General features: G+C 35.0%; 1 protein-coding gene and 1 long non-coding RNA gene across 2 annotated transcripts in view; one reads left to right on the top strand and one right to left on the bottom strand.

Annotated features, from left to right (window-relative positions):
• LOC124449674 (serine/threonine-protein kinase/endoribonuclease IRE2-like) overlaps positions 1-17941 on the top strand; it is a 59919-nt gene that overhangs the window by 32253 nt on the left and 9725 nt on the right. The window lies entirely within an intron of this gene.
• On the bottom strand, positions 10419-12194 carry LOC124449743. Its single transcript, XR_006949562.1, has 3 exons — positions 12185-12194; positions 11377-11378; positions 10419-10624 (listed from the first exon to the last, which is right to left on the bottom strand). It is a non-coding gene; the product is annotated as an uncharacterized LOC124449743 (long non-coding RNA).

Genomic DNA, 17941 nt, shown 5'->3' with positions numbered 1-17941 from the left:
TAATGAAGCTGAAACTTTGCTTAATAGTCTGAATGTCACGCGCCTGCTACGACGTTTCTTGTGATTTGCTACACCGCTCTATACAAATCGTCGAGCACGCGTTTGAAATTTGTTTTTTTTGTTATGAGTATTGCCAAAATTTAGAACTTCAAAACAAAGCTAAGCACCACCGATACCAATATTTTGAGTATAGAAATGAAATTATGGTAACGTCCAGTTAAAAGCAGCTGCACAACTGATTTATTTGTTATCAAAATTATGCAATATGTAAAATAATTAGTTTGTAATGTTGTCAAACAGCTTTGACCTGTCAGAAAGTTGATTTGCATAGGTTCTCTGTTTGAAAACGGGGCATGTTTGTTCATTCTTATTAATTTAATGATTTCAGTGCTTAGAGGGAACAAAATTTGTTCTTCATCATATTTAGATTAAAATTACCGAAAATAGTTGCAAATAACGCTATTTTGTGGAAAATAATGCTTTGCCATTATCTTTTTATTTTTTTCGCAGACTTTAAAACGAAAGGAGATCCGTCAACATATGAATGACAATCTAATTGATCACGTGAGCGCCTTGTTACGATATGTTATGGCATTTGTTACACAGTTAAGTAACAATGTACCACGTCCAGAGTTTATCAATGCTGTTCAAAACATGGGTGACCGAATCACTGCTGTTCGTGCAAATCTTTCAGAAAAATTTGTGATTTTATTTTGAAAACTTACAGGCTTAGAAAGGAGAATTGAGAGTCTAGAGAGTTGTTATGGGAGCAAAAATAATAACACTCAATTGTCTGTAGATGGTTCCTTGATGCGTGAAAGGATTGCAACCCTCGAGCGGCAAGCAAGAGATAATTCATCCACTATAGTACAGTTTTATAAGCGTTTCGGCCGTATTTACGAACCACTTGCGCGAATTCAAGGCATGGCTGACCAAGTCCCTGCTTTTTTTGTCAATCTCTTTGAAAAAGTGGAAAATTTAGACCGTTCGTATTTGGGGAGGATATCCCTCCACCGAACCTCTTCCTTTTGGTATCGATGCCGAAAGTTTTATTGACGAGGAAACATCAGAAAATGTAACCTTGTCAGAACCATTGAAGAATTAAACCAGTCCATCTACCCAAGATATTTGCTTAGAAAATGAAAATAGCGGAGACAAAGAACCCCCAAATATTTTGAAAAGAAAAGCAGAGAGTCATGTTCCAAAATTAATTGACAACAAGCGGAAACATCATAAAAAGACATTGTCTGCAGCCCAACGTGACAAGATGTTCTTAGATGAGGCCAAAGAAGATATGAAATTCCGCAAAGATCTGGCAGCTAGTATGGAGCGCTCCACTGAATCTTTCGCCAATGCTTTGGAAGGAATAAGCTCTATGATGTTGCAACTTGGCAAGAGTATATCTCAGTCAGTTGAAATGTTAGCACAAGCAATGGTACAACAGCAATATGTGCCACAACAACAGCAATATGTGCCACAACAACAGCAGTATGTGCCACAACAACAGCCTGGTGGTGTTAATCACAACATATTTTACCAAAATCAAAGTATGTACCAAACTATGGGGATTCCCCAACCTGTATTTCTACCAAACAACGAGACACAAAATGGAGAAGGAAATCCACAAATTCAAATGAACTATAAAGGTTTTAATAATTAATATGCACTTATTTAATATTTTACAGGTCTGGTTTTAAATACAAAGTTTTTTTCTTCTGTATTTTAAATGTCAGACTTCTGTACCAGGTAGAATGGCATGTATATAATTAGTCAATAAACGTCTGACAATTTCACCTTCTCCATTATTGCAAGAATACACTGGGTCTGGGATGTTGATATTTTCTTCTTCATTTCATTTTGCATGATCAATTTGCATGGTTACTAGGTTCTCATTTATATAAGCTGAGTGTTTCTCGCAATAGTTATGCAACACAAAGCAAGCATAAACTAATATTAGTACCTTTTCTAATTTAAGGTCAACCTTTTTTGTTAAAACTGCCCATCGTGCTTTCAGGCGGCCAAAAGCACATTCGATAGGATTCCTAGCTGATCTTAGCAAATTGTTAAAAATGACTTGCTCATTATTTTTACATGAATCATATTCCTTCATACGAAAGGGGGTTAGTGGGTAGGCTGGGTCACCAATTAGATAATTCGGAACTTTCTCATACCCTTGCAAAACTGATTGAAAGACTGCTGGCAATTTTTCTTTTTGTAGTTTGTCATTTATTGATGAATTGGCAAACACTTTGGCATCATGAACACTGCCTGGCCAGCGACATTCAACATCCATGAATGTTCCTCTGTAGTCACATACTGCTTGGACATTCAAAGAATGAAAACCTTTGTAATTATAATAATCTTGTGGATTGTTTGATGGGCAAATGATTGGTATGTGTGAGCCATCAATGCAACCAAATGCTTGTTGCATGCCAAATTTACACTCAAACTCTGCTACTTTCTTTGTCATCTCATCTATGTTTTTTGGAAGATATACATAACTAGGGCCTAGCAATGTTAAAATAGCTTTGCATGTTTCAAATACTATGTTTGATGTTGTATTTATTCCAATAACAAAAGCATTCGCCGTCATACATAGAGAACCGCTGTCTTTCAAGAAGTATAACGTAACTGCTAATTTCTTTTCGGCGCTTATAGCCCTTTTGTTTGGACCATTTATATTTGGAGCGATTGATTGATGCAACACTTCGGTTAGTTCTGTAAAGGCTTCCTTGGACATTCGAACGTTCTTTTTCCATGTCTCCTGGGGGCTATACCATACAGCATGTTTTGCCACCACTGATCAGTACGGCCAGGCTTGAACCAGCAACTTTGCTTGGCACGTCGTATTCTTCTTTCTTTCAATCTCTTCAGTCTCTTAAGGAAATAGCTCTGCCTTTGAAGATTAGCTCGACAAATTGCTTTATGTTGCCGCTTTTCGTTCAATTTGTGTAGCAAAATCAAACCGCACAACTCAATAAACAAAGCTGTGAGAGATATCAATTGAGTGCAAAGGAAGAGCAATAGCTTGTTTTTGTTCGTCATTTTGAATTATTCGCGCGTTTTAGCGGCTTGGTCCCAAGTCTTCAACGAGTTCTTGCTCGGTAAAAGCGGGCTTGTAGGCGGGATAGTTTTCGGGATGGTCTCATATGAAACGAATTTAACACTCAACTCAGCAAGCATTCTGACAATTCTTCCACTATACAACGGTTTCGTAAGCGTTTAGATCAAATAGACAAATCAATAGTGAGAAAAATGGTGAAGATTACGAACCTCGAAGCGCAACGTGAAGAGCGTGCACTGGGATCAAATCAGGCCATACACAGCTATAATGGTACGTTACTTTGGAAAATAGACAACTTCAATCGAAAGCGACAGGACGCCATTAATGGTGTTAAGAATACCTGGCACAGTCCACCATTTTACAGTTCTCAATATGGTTACAAGATGTGTGCTAAGATCTCTATGAATGGTGATAGTCGGGGAAATGGAACTCATTTATCTTTGTTCTTTGTTATCATGAAAGGTAAAGCTATTTTTAACAGTTTCTACTTAAGCTGCCTCAAAAATTTTAAGTGGATTTTTGCAGGTACAAAATAGGCTGTACAAGATGATGGCAAAAATTGCGTTATAATTGCGATCATGTAATTTGATTGCTTCAGAGGCATAATATCTAAGAGTACTGAGTACGTCACGTGACTCACTGTGCTTTTTGGAATAGATAGGATTACAAGTTAGATGCCTAGTTGGAACAAGTTTTTGAATAATGTAGAACATTGTATGAAGAATATAAAGCCAAAGATTTTTATTTTCAATTCACCGAAAAAGCAGAGTAAAGCTTTTAATCTCCTTTACAAATGTGATATCGAACAAATGAATAATAGTTACATAGTGGTAGTAAATCTGTAAGGTGCCTACGCTATTGAATTTGGGAACCCATCTTATGAGTATGACGCAACCAGAGCAAAGTTTTGCATTAGACTTGCACCTCAAAATTTTATTTTTAAATTCATGACATGAAATATTGGATAACGCACCATGTATAAAATATAGTAAGGGGATGTTTACATGAGTCCGGAATGAATTTCGATCCGGAATGAACTCATTCCACTTTAAAAGAAATCCTACTGCATGTTTACATGAATACGGAATGAGTCACAACTCGATCCGGATCGAGTTCATTCCTAGTTTCATTCCCGATCGAAATTTACTTTTAATCTCATGTAAACGCGAATTGAGTTTCATTCTGGAATGATATTGTGATTAATGACGAAGCACGCATGTGCCATCGGTATTGTCTTCTGGCAAATTGAAGCTCGTAAGCAAATAAAGAGGCTAAATGGGTTAAAATGAGTGCGAAGAAAAACAACAATTACTTTCATGCAAGTGTTAAACTGTATTAACGCAGGAACAACAGAAAAAAAAGTGTTGCTATAAAGTTTATGTTCTCCATCCTCAAATTTCAAAATTCCCGCGAAATGTCAATCTTTGTGTTGATTTTCCATGTAAACACGGATTGACATCACGTTTCGATCGGGATTGAAAGTCATTCCGGATTCATGTAAACACCCCCTAATATAATTGATGCCGGAAGTTGGCTCATGTGATTATGACCTTCGTAGGGGGTATCGGTCCCACTTTACTATACTTTTGTATTACAAAATCACAGTTTTTGCGTTTTTATTCGTTCTTCAAACTTTTGATTCGAGCAAAATTTTTGTGAAAGAACAACCGGCAAAGATATTTAATCTTAAAAAGTTTGTCTTCTTGGCTTTATAATGGCAGAAAATTAAGATGGTATAAGGTCGACCTTCATTGTTTTGAAACAAACTGGAGATTATATGATGCTGCTGCTTCTTAAAAAAATGTAGAAATATTACAGAATCCTAATACTGCTACCAAAATTTCACCTGCAATGACGTTTATGGAAGATTGCTACAAATTCACTTATTTAACAACACTTTGTTATTCACATCGCTAATATCATAATAATTTCAAATTATGTCTTTATTATATTAGTGATGAAACAAAACAAATCGACATAGAAAAATAATCAGAAAGACATTTTGATCAACAATAGTAAGTTGAAAACGGTATCATCAAACTCTACGAGATGTACATCATCAAAAAAACTTATGTGAAGCGAAGTTTTCAACCAGTTCCTATGTGAACAACTTCAATATCGATGAATATGTTGAAGATATGAATGCCTTTGTTCTTACTTTGTTGTAAATTTGTAATTTAAGTATTTATCTTCTAAAAATGCTTCGCACGGCTGAAATTGTCCTCGTCACCTCCAACTTTCAAATTTCAATGCAACTTGCCATCTTATTTTTCAGTCGTTACAAAGCCAAAAAACAGAGCTTCAGGGTTAAAACTCTCTACCGGTTTCCTCTAAATGTCATAAAAATTTTTCCTTCATCAGAAGTTTGTAAAAGGAATAAAAACGCGAAAACTCTGATTTTGTAATACAAAAGTATAGTAAAGTTGAACCGATACCCCCCCCCTGAAGCCAGTAGCAAATGATCGATATTCCGTTTTCAATTTTCGCAAGAGATGCGTTATCCAGTCTAATATACATATCAGTGAGGAAATCGCATTGGGTAATCGCCAGTAATCTGCCGTCACTTTGGATATCTTGTTGTATTTTGACACTTCTCAGCAAATCTTTGTGAAATATTTTTTTGTTTTCTCGTATTGAAATCAGGTATGTAATATCGATGTTAACCTAAAATCTTTCTTTGAATTTTTGTACTTTTTTGTATCAAACCTTCAGCGAAAATTGCGTATGTTTATAATATGCGTGGCGACAACAAATTAAATTGGAGGGAATGCTTTGAAAGCCTTTGCTATTTATGTTGGAAATATTCTTGTTCTTTAACATCAAAGATTTTAACAATGTAAACTGTCTTATGTAGAGTTTACTAGCCTGTATTGCCTTAGAGACGAACTTTGAACATCCGAACGATATTTAGTATATAGCGGATATAGTTGACACGTCGACAAAGTCAAAGACTCAAAGTAAGCCAAAATTTCATGCTTGGATAGAATTGAATTGCTAAGAAAATTGAATTGCTAAGAAAAGTTCACTGATTTCGCTCTAAAAACATTAGGAAAAAACCATATACCAAGGCAATAATACTAAGTTCCACAAAATGCGATGTAAATTCAATAGCATGTCAACAAAGGCTGCGTTGGCTTGTTTCCTCAATAATTGGACTTGTATCAATTTATGGAAAGTATTTGATTCTTTTTGGAGAAAAACATAAAAATTTGCTCGCTACTTATTTCTCAATAGATAGCCAGCAGTGAAGCAATACATAAGGAGTAATGAAAAAACATGGCTGCTGACATTGCCGTCTCGCGTTTTAGCATAGGCAGCCATGACACCTGTTTAGGTTTTTTATTCAATCACTTTATGTAAATACTAAATACATTCCTCGATTCGTGTGCAATGTTTGTCACCCACGCGATCTCGCGTGACTCTCACGTATGTTTTGTCGTAATCTTATATTTTAACAAGGTAGGCAACTCTCAATACAAAACTACTGACCGTTAACACAAGCACTTTCACAAAACCGTATATGTCTCAAAGTAAGTAAAAACTTAAAAAAAACAAATGCATATCATTAATATCGAATAATGTAACTATATATTTGCATTTTTTCAACATTCAAATGTCTTTCTTTGCATAAGAAAAACGCGAATCTTTTTAGGGTTTGAGCATGGCAATATTTTTCAAAACCTATGCTTTTTGCTCACTTATCTAAAGATTCCGCAAATTTTTGAATGCTCCAAGGCGTCGCAGATTTGTTGAGATTTCAAAAATATGCCTTTTGCCCGCTGTTCAGTCAAATGTCCCCGCTCTGTCTTAACCTTATTTGCATTTTCCGAGCGTCTTTGCTTAGAGTACATGTCACGTGACTCTTTTCCTTTGCTTAAATCATGGAGCAGTTGTCCTTATGATTTCTGAAGAGTTTCAACGAAAAATTGTTTGTCATTGTATTTGAAAACCGTTTTTACTAAGACTGGTTTTTCAGAAAATTTTTATCGACTAGTATGTCTGTATGAGATAGCGTTGATGGAAACAATAATTCAAGTCACATATGACTTGTATCACTGTAATGTAGCCAGTCAGCATGTTCCTAACCCTTTAGTAATTATTTGATAATCAGCAATAACAAATTCGTTCTGCTCTTATTTGTATGATGTTTGACTAATGAATTCATAGTCACATCATGCATCATGTAACAAAATCTTTTAGTAAGCCCTAGCTCCCGGGCCTTCCTTTTCCAATCTCACTGCTTGTTCTTTGCTTCTTTTTTAACCATTTAGACTTCTAACATTATTTGCAATAAATTATATCTTTTTTCCGTTCTTACATGCATTCTTTTTACCTCTTTTGTGCAAATAGAATTCCCACCAAATAGAAATGAGCACAAATCGTTGACATTTAAGATTGGTATAAATGCAAAAAATATTTTATCTACAAATAGCTTAGTAAGGTACGATATCAGTTGGTGGAAGTTAAAGTACTCCAGCAATACGTACACAAATATAAAGTATAAAGATAGTTTAGCACTATTTTTGACCTTAATAATATGCAATAGCCATTCAATTCAGGATTAGAGTATTTTTTTTATCAATGAATTTAATGTTGGCCAGTTTTCGTTTTCGTCGGACAAAAATGTGTCAGCACCCCCAATATTTTTGGTCCCCTACGCCCATGTTTTATTTCCTCATCATATAAAATCTCAACTTCATTTAAAAGATATATATATAATGTATATTGAATATTTGGAATTCTTGATTTTAATCATGTTGATAAATCAATTTTTGTACAGATGGAATCAAGAGGAACAAGAAATCTGTCTTACGTTATGCAAATTATTATTGTGGTTCAAAAGGAACTTGCTCAGTTCTTTATCAATGAATGGAACTTGCGTTACAAATCAACTTATGGAGAATGGGATTATACACATAACAGTGGCAACAAATTTTACAATTTAGAATCAGGAAGAAAATTAGACCAAAGAACACGACTAAAATATCAGGACGGAGACACCAGTAAATGGGACGGTGCGATATTATTTGATGCAATAATTTTTTCAAATTCAATTGGAAAGCATCTTGACAAAAAAACGAAGGATGCTGTTCATGCACTTCGTTGTGAAAGAAACAAATACGCACATTGGTATGAAAGGGAATGCTCAGATGATGATTTTGATGATATAGTCAATGTCATTGAAAAATCATTTCAAGATTTGAAATTTTCTCTAGATGAAATCATTAAAATAAAAAATCATCGAAACTGTTTTAATTCATTTCAAGTTCTTCCTTCAAGACCTAATCATTTTTTTGTTGAACGCAATGAATTACGAGATAAAATTATAAAAGATCTTGAAAAATTAAGGAACGACACCAATGATAAACTGACATATTTTTACATCACTGGTAATCCTGGCAGTGGTAAATCACAACTTGCAAGACAGGTTTGTGAAAAAATATCGTGTGATTGGAAAAATAGAACTTCGTTTGTAATGACTCTCGATGGAAAAAATGAGGAATCTCTTTTAAAAACTTACTGTGAACTTGGATACCGTTTAAACTGTGAAAAGTATGAGATTAAAAAGTTTGAAGATGAAAACTGTTCCATCACAGACAAAGTGAAGAATTTGCGATCGTTAGTATCCACACGATTACAATTCTGGCAAAATTGGTTGATCATTGTAGACAACGTGGTACAGCTCAGCAAAATTTCTTCATTACTTCCCCAATTTGGTGATCCCATGTGGATAAATGGACAAATCATAGTAACTATCCAGAACACAGATGCCGTACCTCAAGATGTTGAGTTTAACAAACATATTTCTATCAGAAGTGGAATGAATAATGAAGAATGTTTTCAATTGTTGAATTATTACACTAAAGATGAAAATACTGATGATCAATTGTTGAATGAAGTATCGCTCGCATTAGATCGTCAACCGCTGGCTTTGGTTGCTGCTGGTAATTATGTCAGTCGCGTAAAAAAAACCAACCGTTCATTTACTTGGAGTCAATATTTAAAGAAAATATCTTCTGAAGAACAAGAAAACATGGACGCCAATTTTGTTAAATTTAACTCGGTATATCCTAGAAGTATGTTACAAGCTTCACTTTTAGCTGTCAGAAAAAATGCTGAAGAAGCCTCATTATTGGCCAATGTTATTAACTTTTTTTCCGTGATATCGTTTGATCCTATACCACGAGACATTATTGTTTTTTATGTTCAACAAATTGATCCCAAACACTCAAGGGAAGATATATGTCTTTGTTTAAAGGACTGCTCATTGTTCTTGCATTCAGAAAATAATGACATTAGTCTACATCACATTGTTCACAAAGCAGTTGTTGTTTATCAATCTGAACATTCAAATGAAGAACATGAAATGGAAACTAACGTTGATCAAATATCTAAAGCACTTTACAAGTTTAAAGAGAGAGACGACGACATCAAATTGATGCCACATCTTGAAAAAATTCTTCAATTATTAAAGGCCAACAACACAAAAATCAATATGAATACTTTACAAGTTTTCCAATATTTTGCTGACAAATTAAGACATTTTGGAAAATACGATCTTATTCTTGAACTATTAAATATATTTAAATCAGAAGAATCTAGTTATGACAAAGCTTGGTATTTTAACATCCTCGGTCTTTTGTACGATGACACCGGGAAGTATAGCGAAGCTAAAAATCAACTTGAAAAGGCTCTGAAATTACAAAAACAATCGTCATCTCCAAATCATGTTGATGTTACTTGGTCATTAAACAATCTTGGTATGGTGTTTAATGGAACTGGAAATTACGACAAAGCTATTGAGTTTCAAGAAAAAGCTCTCGGAATTCGAAAAAAATCGTTAGATCCAAATCATGTTGATGTCACTGCGCATTTAAATAATCGTGGTTTGATGTATTGGGAAACTGGAAACTACGACAAAGCTATAGAGTTTTACGAAAAAGCTCTGGAAATTAAGAAACAATCGTTAGGTCCAAATCATGTTGATGTCGCTGCGTCTTTAAACAATCTTGGTTTAGTGTATTGGGAAATTGGAAACTACGAAAAAGCTATAGAGTCTTACGAAAAAGCTCTGGAAATTAAGAAACAATCGTTAGGTCCAAATCATGTTCATATTGCCTCGTCTCTAGACAATCTTGGTAATGTGCTTGAAAAAACTGGAAACTACGACAAAGCTATAGAGTTTTACGAAAAAGCTCTGGAAATTAAGAAACAATCGTTAAGTCCAAATCATGTTCATGTTGCCTCGTCTTTAAACAATCTTGGTAATGTGCTTGAAAAAACTGGAAACTACGACAAAGCTATAGAGTTTTACGAAAAAGCTCTGGAAATTAAGAAACAATCGTTAGGTCTGTAATATTGTGAGATTTGTCCCTTTTATTGCTTAGTCATGTTACTTATATACAGATCATTACTTAATTATAATATACGTAGTATGACGTACGAAATACTAATAATTTGAATAATAACTATACTACACCTCTCCCCAAACTAATTAAATATATTTTTTTTTTGTATTTTGTATCTATAAGTTCATATATGAAAATGTTAATTGTTTCTCTAAATTAACTTTCAACTTGTCCGTATCGAATAGGGGCTTTTCTTGTACGCAAAGGATACCGCCGTTTTTCCTTTATACTTTCCTCAATGGGTTCTTCTAGACCTTTCCCATTTTCGATCTTCTTGAAAAATGACGAATTACGAGTAAGCAACATTCTATCTTTCTTCGCTGTTACCATTGAACCTTTTCTTTCCACGACTTCACATGGCTTACCATCATAGGGTGTTTGTTGTTTATTGTTGGTCGTATCTTTCTTTACTAACACCATATCACCTACTTTAATCTCGCTTGTCTTTACGTTCCTGTTATTATCTGCATGTAATTTCATCTTCAATTTTGCTCTTTCATCGTGTACTCGAATTTTTTCCTCTGTATCTTCATAAGATGGTTCTTCAGGTAAACGTACTTTCATTGGCCGACCGAATAAAGCCATAGATGGAGAGATTTTGGTCGAACTATGAGGTGTGGCACGATAATTTCGCAGGAACCTGTGGATTTCTTGCTTTCAATTTTTTCCCTCCATTATCGCAGCCTTTATTGTCTTTTTTGATAGTACGCATAAATCTTTCCACTTCCCCGTTGGCTCGTGGCCAATAAGGAGTAACTTTTTTGTGTTTAAATCCCAAATATTTTGAAAATTCGTAAAATTCCTTGCTATTGAATGGCGGTCCACCGTATCTGGTATCCCGAACTCCGAAAGAATCTTATCCAAACAGGGTATAACAGTCTTTGCGGACGTTGATCTGATTACTTCTACAAGGGGATATCTGGAAAAATCATCATACAGAACAAACAAATATTCACCTGTGCCTGTAGGAGCTACACCAAAGTCCATACTTAGTTCTTTCCAAGGAGATCTTGGCAACTCTGACATTTTCAATGGTTCCTTTTCACTGACTGGAGTTGTAATCTGACAGGCTAAACACGATTTAACTTTTCATTAACTAACTCATCTATACGTGGAAACCATACCTTTTCACGTAATAACGCTTTCGTTTTGACATTCCCATATGACCTTCATGAGCAATGTTCACTACTTTCTCTCGTAAACTTTCTGGTATGATTATTTGATGTTTTCGTAGAATTATACCCGAAGATATGCAAAGTTCATCTTTAAGTTTCTCATATGAACTAAATTCTGCTTGACTTACTCCTACCATCTTTGAACTCTCAAACCATCTACCTGTTTCAATGGCTTGAATTACTGCTCGAAGAGTAATGTCTTCTCTTGTAGCTTCTTCCAGATCTTTCCTGCTGATTGTTTTTGGAACCGAGTTCTGTGTAACGTAATTAACAAATTCTTCTGCTACTTTCTCTTGACGGTTGTTTAGTTTCTCATCAGATAAGGGATGACGTGAGAGAAAATCTGCAGGATTTTCAGTTCCAGGTTGAAAACAGATTTCAAAATCATATGGTTGCAATCGCAAAGCCCATCGTTCTAATCTCGCAGATGGCTTTGATGATGGATTTGTATATATTTTTACCAGCGGCTTGTGATCAGTGACGATGGTGAACTTTCCTCCAAACAAATATAAATGAAAATGTTCGCAGGCCCATACTATAGCTAAAGCTTCTCTTTCCAAGTGAGAATAATTTTTCTCTGTGGTAGTTAGTGATTTACTAGCGTAAGCAATTATTTTCCTTTTTTCTTCTCCCTTTTTCCTCTGCGCCAAGACTGCTGCAATACCAACTGGACTAGCATCTGTGAAGACCTCCGTATCACTATCCAGATCAAAATACGCACTTTCTGGCCCATCTGTTAGTGCTTTCCGTAGGGCTTTCATTGTGTCTTCTTGTTCTCTTGTCCACACGAATGGGGCATCTTTCTTGATAAGTCGACGTAACGGCTCCGTAATTGTGGCATAATGTGGAATAAATCGGCAGCAAAAGTTGGTCATGCCTAACAAACTTCGTACTTCTCCCACATCTTTAGGATTTGTGCATTCCTTAATTGCTCTCACTTTATTGGGATCCGGCACAATACCATTCTCTGAGAACACATACCCTTGGAATATTAAATTTCTTTTCTTAAACTGACATTTCTCTTTCTTAAGAGTTAGTCCTCGATCTTTAATTCGTTGTAATACCGCGTTCAAATTTGCATCGTGATCTTTCTCGTCTACGCCAAACACCATAATGTCATCACTGATATTAATCACGCCTCTCAGTCCATTCAACGTTTCTCTGATGGCATTTTGGAATATCTCTGCAGCACAGTTTATTCCAAAATTCAAACGTCGAAATCTCCGTAGACCAATGTGTGTTGAAAGGTTGTCAAATATCTTGATTCTGCATCGAGCTCTAACTGGTTATAGCCTTGATTTAAGTCAATTTGCTAAACCATACAGCACCATTTAGATCACTTATAATTTCGCCAATCGTCGGAGTCAAATGTCGTTCTCTCTTTATCGCTTTGTTTACTTGTCGCATATCTATACAAACTCGGACCTCCCCATTTTGTTTTGGTACGACCACGACTGGTGAAACCCAAGGTGTTGGTCCATCCGTTTTCTCTATGACTCCGCGTTCTTCGTCTTGTTTTAACTGTTTCTCCAAGTCTTTTCTCACATGAAACGGCACCCGACGATGAGGTTGTGCGACAGGTTGTACGTCCTTATCTACGTGTAGATGAACTTGAAACCCTTTGAATTTTCCCAGTCCTTGAAAGACTTCTTGATACTTGTTAATTAGCTCCTCCACTTTGGTATCTTCTCTCACTTTTTCTTGTGCCTTTTCTTTAACGGGTTCCTGTTTCGACTTTGTTGTGCCTTCTATGGATGCAACTATTTGTACCAGGCCCAATTTTTGAGAACTTTTCCAGCTTATCAAGCAACCCGTATTCCCATTAACAACAAAAAATGTCTCCAACCCATATAGTTTATCGGTTTCGACCACACACTGACATTTTCCTTTAATTGATAGTTGTTTCTCCGACCCATAAGGGAAGATTTTCTCATTTGCTTGCTGCAATATTGGCTTTTTCTTCAATTTGTTAAAATTCACTTCATCCAAGAGGTTTACGCTGGAACCGGTATCTGCCATGACTGACACAGGAGTACCATTTATCTTAACTTTAAATTTCGGCAGCTTTTGTTGCGCGGTCAACGTTGAAAATACATATTCATCTTCCATACTTGATTCGGACGTTATTTCTTGCACCGTATTCACTTGTCGAGGTCTTACTTGATTACGTTTTATCTGTCCGTTTCGCTTTGTTGATTCAGCGCGAGAACTTGGATAATTGTCTTGCATCAGCTCTTTGCCTCTTCGATTCTCATGGCAACAAACTTGAAAATGATTCCATTTTAAACACTGTCGACATTTCTTTCCATATGCCGGGCAATTTTTTTTCCCTGGACGATGTTCACGAGCACAAAATTTGCATTTGATCTTTGATGAATATTCGAAAGCATTTGAGGTTTTATCCGTGGGCGTCTTGATTTGCTTTCTTTTATGCCAAATTCGATTCGTGCTTTCGATGCCTTCTGTTTGTGTTTTTGACATCTCCATTGTTTTTCCCATTTGTAGTAATTTCTCCATCGTTATTTCTGGGTCTGCTAACGCTTTTCTCCGCAATTTTGAAGATGAACCATTTTGTATGATCTGCGTTTTATCTCTCTGCTTTCTTCATGAAATTCGCAGGATTTGGCTAATTGTTTCAATCTCGTATAGTATGCGGATATGTTTTCTCCTGGGAGTTGTTTCGCTTGACGAAACTTATAAACTTCGAATTCTATATTTTTCTGTGGAGTGAAGTAATTTCGTAACGCTTTCTCCGCTTTTCTAAATACATCTTCTTCTCTGTCTGGCTCGTCGATTTCTAAAGTTTCGAATATCTCATTAACTTCTTCACCGACATAGTGCAGGAGCATCGCCTTCTTTCTTGCGGCGTTTGTGATGTTCATTGCCAACAACAAATTCTCCAATCTTCTTACGTATTTTCCCCAAGCTTTTCTAAGGTCGGGTTCTTCTAGGTTGAATGTCGGGAAGCTAGGCAGAGCTGTCATGTTCGAAATGTAGTATCTTTCTCAGGATCAAATCGTATTTCTTCGTCCCTTAATAATCTTTGTCGCCAGATGTAATATTGTGAGATTTGTCCCTTTTATTGCTTAGTCATGTTACTTATATACAGATCATTACTTAATTATAATATACGTAGTATGACGTACGAAATACTAATAATTTGAATAATAACTATACTACAAGGTCCAAATCATTTTCATGCTGCCTCGTCTTTAAATAATCTTGGTAATGTGCTTGTAAAAACTGGAAACCACGACAAAGCTACAGAGTTTTACGAAAAAGCTCTGAAAATTAAAAAAAAATGGTTAGGTCCAAATCATGTTGATGTCGCTGCGTCTATATACAATCTTGGTATTGTGTATTATAATACTGGAAACTACGACAAAGCTATAAAGTTGTACAAAGAAGCTCTAGAAATTCGAAAACAATCGTTAGGTCCAACTCATGTTGATGTTGATGATTCTTTAAACAATCTTGGTTTGGTGTTTAATAAAACTGGAAATTACAAGAAAGTTATAGAGTTTCACGAGAAAGCTCTTGAAATTCTAAAACAACCGTTAGGTACAAATCATGCTAATGTCACTGCGTCTCTAAACAATCTTGGTGTGGTGTTTGAAAAAGCTGGAAACTATGACAAAGCTATAGAGGTTCAGGAAAAAGCTCTAGACCTTCAAAAACAATCGTTAGGTCCAAATCATACTGACGTTGCTGCATCTTTAAACAATCTCGGTTTGTTTTATGATAAAACAGGAAAACACGACAAAGCTATAAAGTTTTTTGAAAAACCTCTAGAAGTTCGAAAACTAAATGTGCCAGGTGAAGACCATACTCATGCCATCGCGTCTTTGAGCAAGTTTCGTAAGATGTACAAAGAAACTGAAAAATATGAGTCTCAAAAAACTCTGAGTAAATTTACAGACCCAAGTCATGCTCATGTTTTTCTGTCATCAAAATATTTTGGTAAGTTTTTAGGAATTATATGCAACATAATGTTTGTGGCTCATTTGCGTTAATGATATTTTGTTAAAGTGCAACTCCGACGAAATTTCACCCCATCTTTTCTTCGCCAAATGAAAAATGAAGATTCTTATAATTACTTTGGTGTATGTTTGAGCATTTTTGGTTTGGTATAAGTTGTTTAATTTTAACGCTAAAGCTCGACACGGGATGCTAATTTTTACAAATGGTTCATGACGTCATAAGATGTTCCCACCTTGCTAGTTTACTATATTACAATGAACAAATGCCAGCCTGGAGCATCAATATTGTTAAATTTTGTGTCGAAAAACGCGTTTTATTCCGCAAAATTTCGCAAAAGTATCAAAAAGACAACTATCAATACAAATATTGGTTAATAAATTTTTGGACATAATAAACATGAATTAAATTTCACATTCATATTATAGCCGAAGCCATTAATGTACCTATTGATTTCACGGATGCAAGACTTTGTGCCAGTCTATTTTCCCTAAAGAGCTGATTTCCCAGCTCAGTAATGTCTGTATATGGAATATTGCTAATAGTTACGATATTTTCAGCAACTCTGTGACAATTACAAGTTACAACAACACCTGTGGTCGAGACATCAATGCAGAAAGCTTCATCGTCAAGAGTTACGCATTTTTAAGCTTATTTTAATAATCGAAGTGTCCAACATTTAGTACAAGAACGGCAGAATACATTTGATTAATATTTATATTCATTATGGCAGTCAGCGTTAACAAACTTCGTTTATGAACTTTATGACAAAATTGCGTCCTCTAACTCCAAATATTTGAAATCCGTAGCTTATTGATGGCTTTTAATATGTTTCAGTCGGCTAAGAATACATACAATTTTCATAGTAGAATACAAAAAAATTTGGCCATAATGAAATTAAAGTCCAAGATTTAAGTGGTTTATTGAGATACAAATTGTTTCATGTGAGGATTGGGTTATTCATTTTGGTTGTAAACAAACAAAAGAGCCAAAGCAATAATTAAAATGCAGTTGGCATTCATATTTACATTAATCCACAAAAAGAATAACTCAAAAATCTACATATAAACAAAAAACATGTACATAAAACCCGCTCTAAAGAACAGTGAGATGGAAACAAAACATTTTATTCAAACAAACATTGCTCAAGATATATAACAGCTATAAACTCATTGTTAGTTGTAAAATTCAAATACAACACAGCACCAATTTAGAGATAATAATATTCCATATGCCTGGTGTCTTTTTCAAAATGACTCATAGAATTAAAGCATATATTGAAATATTATCTTATAATATATACGTATCAAAATTTAAGCACACTTTGAGTCTTTGACATCGTAAAAAAATTTTTATTTCACCAAACCCAGCTTTGTGAAAATTACGTATTCGAAAAATCATAGACTGAAAAATTGACAAACATTGGAAATAAATCAAGATCGTTTTAAAATAGATATATTTCAGCATGCTTATGCCATTTTCAGTGTATTACTTTTTACAGCAAGAAAATATTATGTCATTTATACATGTCACAGATACTAAATTACAGGAGTTAAAGTAGAAATTTTATTACAAGTTAAAATTAGACCTATAATGTATTTGTTTACTGAGATCTAGTTTTATCAATTGCTTTAATATAAAGCATAAATAAATGATGAAATGCTTGACAAAACATGTGTCTACATATTATCAAATCGTTGTCTGTATGAAGTTTTTAACTGCTATTTTGCTACTAATAAATTATTAAAACTACATTGACAAAGCGCTACCGACATTGATACCAAATATTATTATAGCAATTCCAGTCATTATGCTTCCTGCAGGATGTTTCCCTAACTTTATAAAGGTGTTGCAGATGATTTCTTCAATTCTTAGATCCCTTGCAGTTCTTGTTTACTAATTCAAAAATATTATAGCTATCACTTCTTCCCTTGTTTATTCCTAATGCTCATCTATTTTCCAGGAATACAATTCAATTTCATTTCATAACTGACAAAAATTTGCGACGACGAGTTGATGTTTAATGAAAATATAGCGCCGAGATAGGAGTAAACAAGCCACATATCGCGATAAAATTTCTATGTTTGACCGATCTCTCTCTTAATTGCCTCGACTCCGTAGGGAAAGGTGCCTTTTTAACAAATTGAGTGATTCGGCAAGGATTCCATGTACATTAAAGGAAGAATCGTCAACGAGAAATGAATTCGAACTTTGAAGTAGCTATTAATTAAGCAACCATTCATTTGCTCTGTTTAGGAACAAAATTCTTCAATTTTCTACGCTTTTGGGTGCTTGCATATTCTTTAGAAAACATT

Source organism: Xenia sp. Carnegie-2017, unplaced genomic scaffold, assembly GCF_021976095.1.
Source record: "Xenia sp. Carnegie-2017 unplaced genomic scaffold, XeniaSp_v1 HiC_scaffold_23, whole genome shotgun sequence".
NCBI classification, from domain to species: Eukaryota; Metazoa; Cnidaria; class Anthozoa; order Malacalcyonacea; family Xeniidae; genus Xenia; species Xenia sp. Carnegie-2017.
The sequence above is the reverse complement of the archived record's forward strand: the minus strand, read 5'-3'. Positions and strand labels throughout refer to the sequence as shown.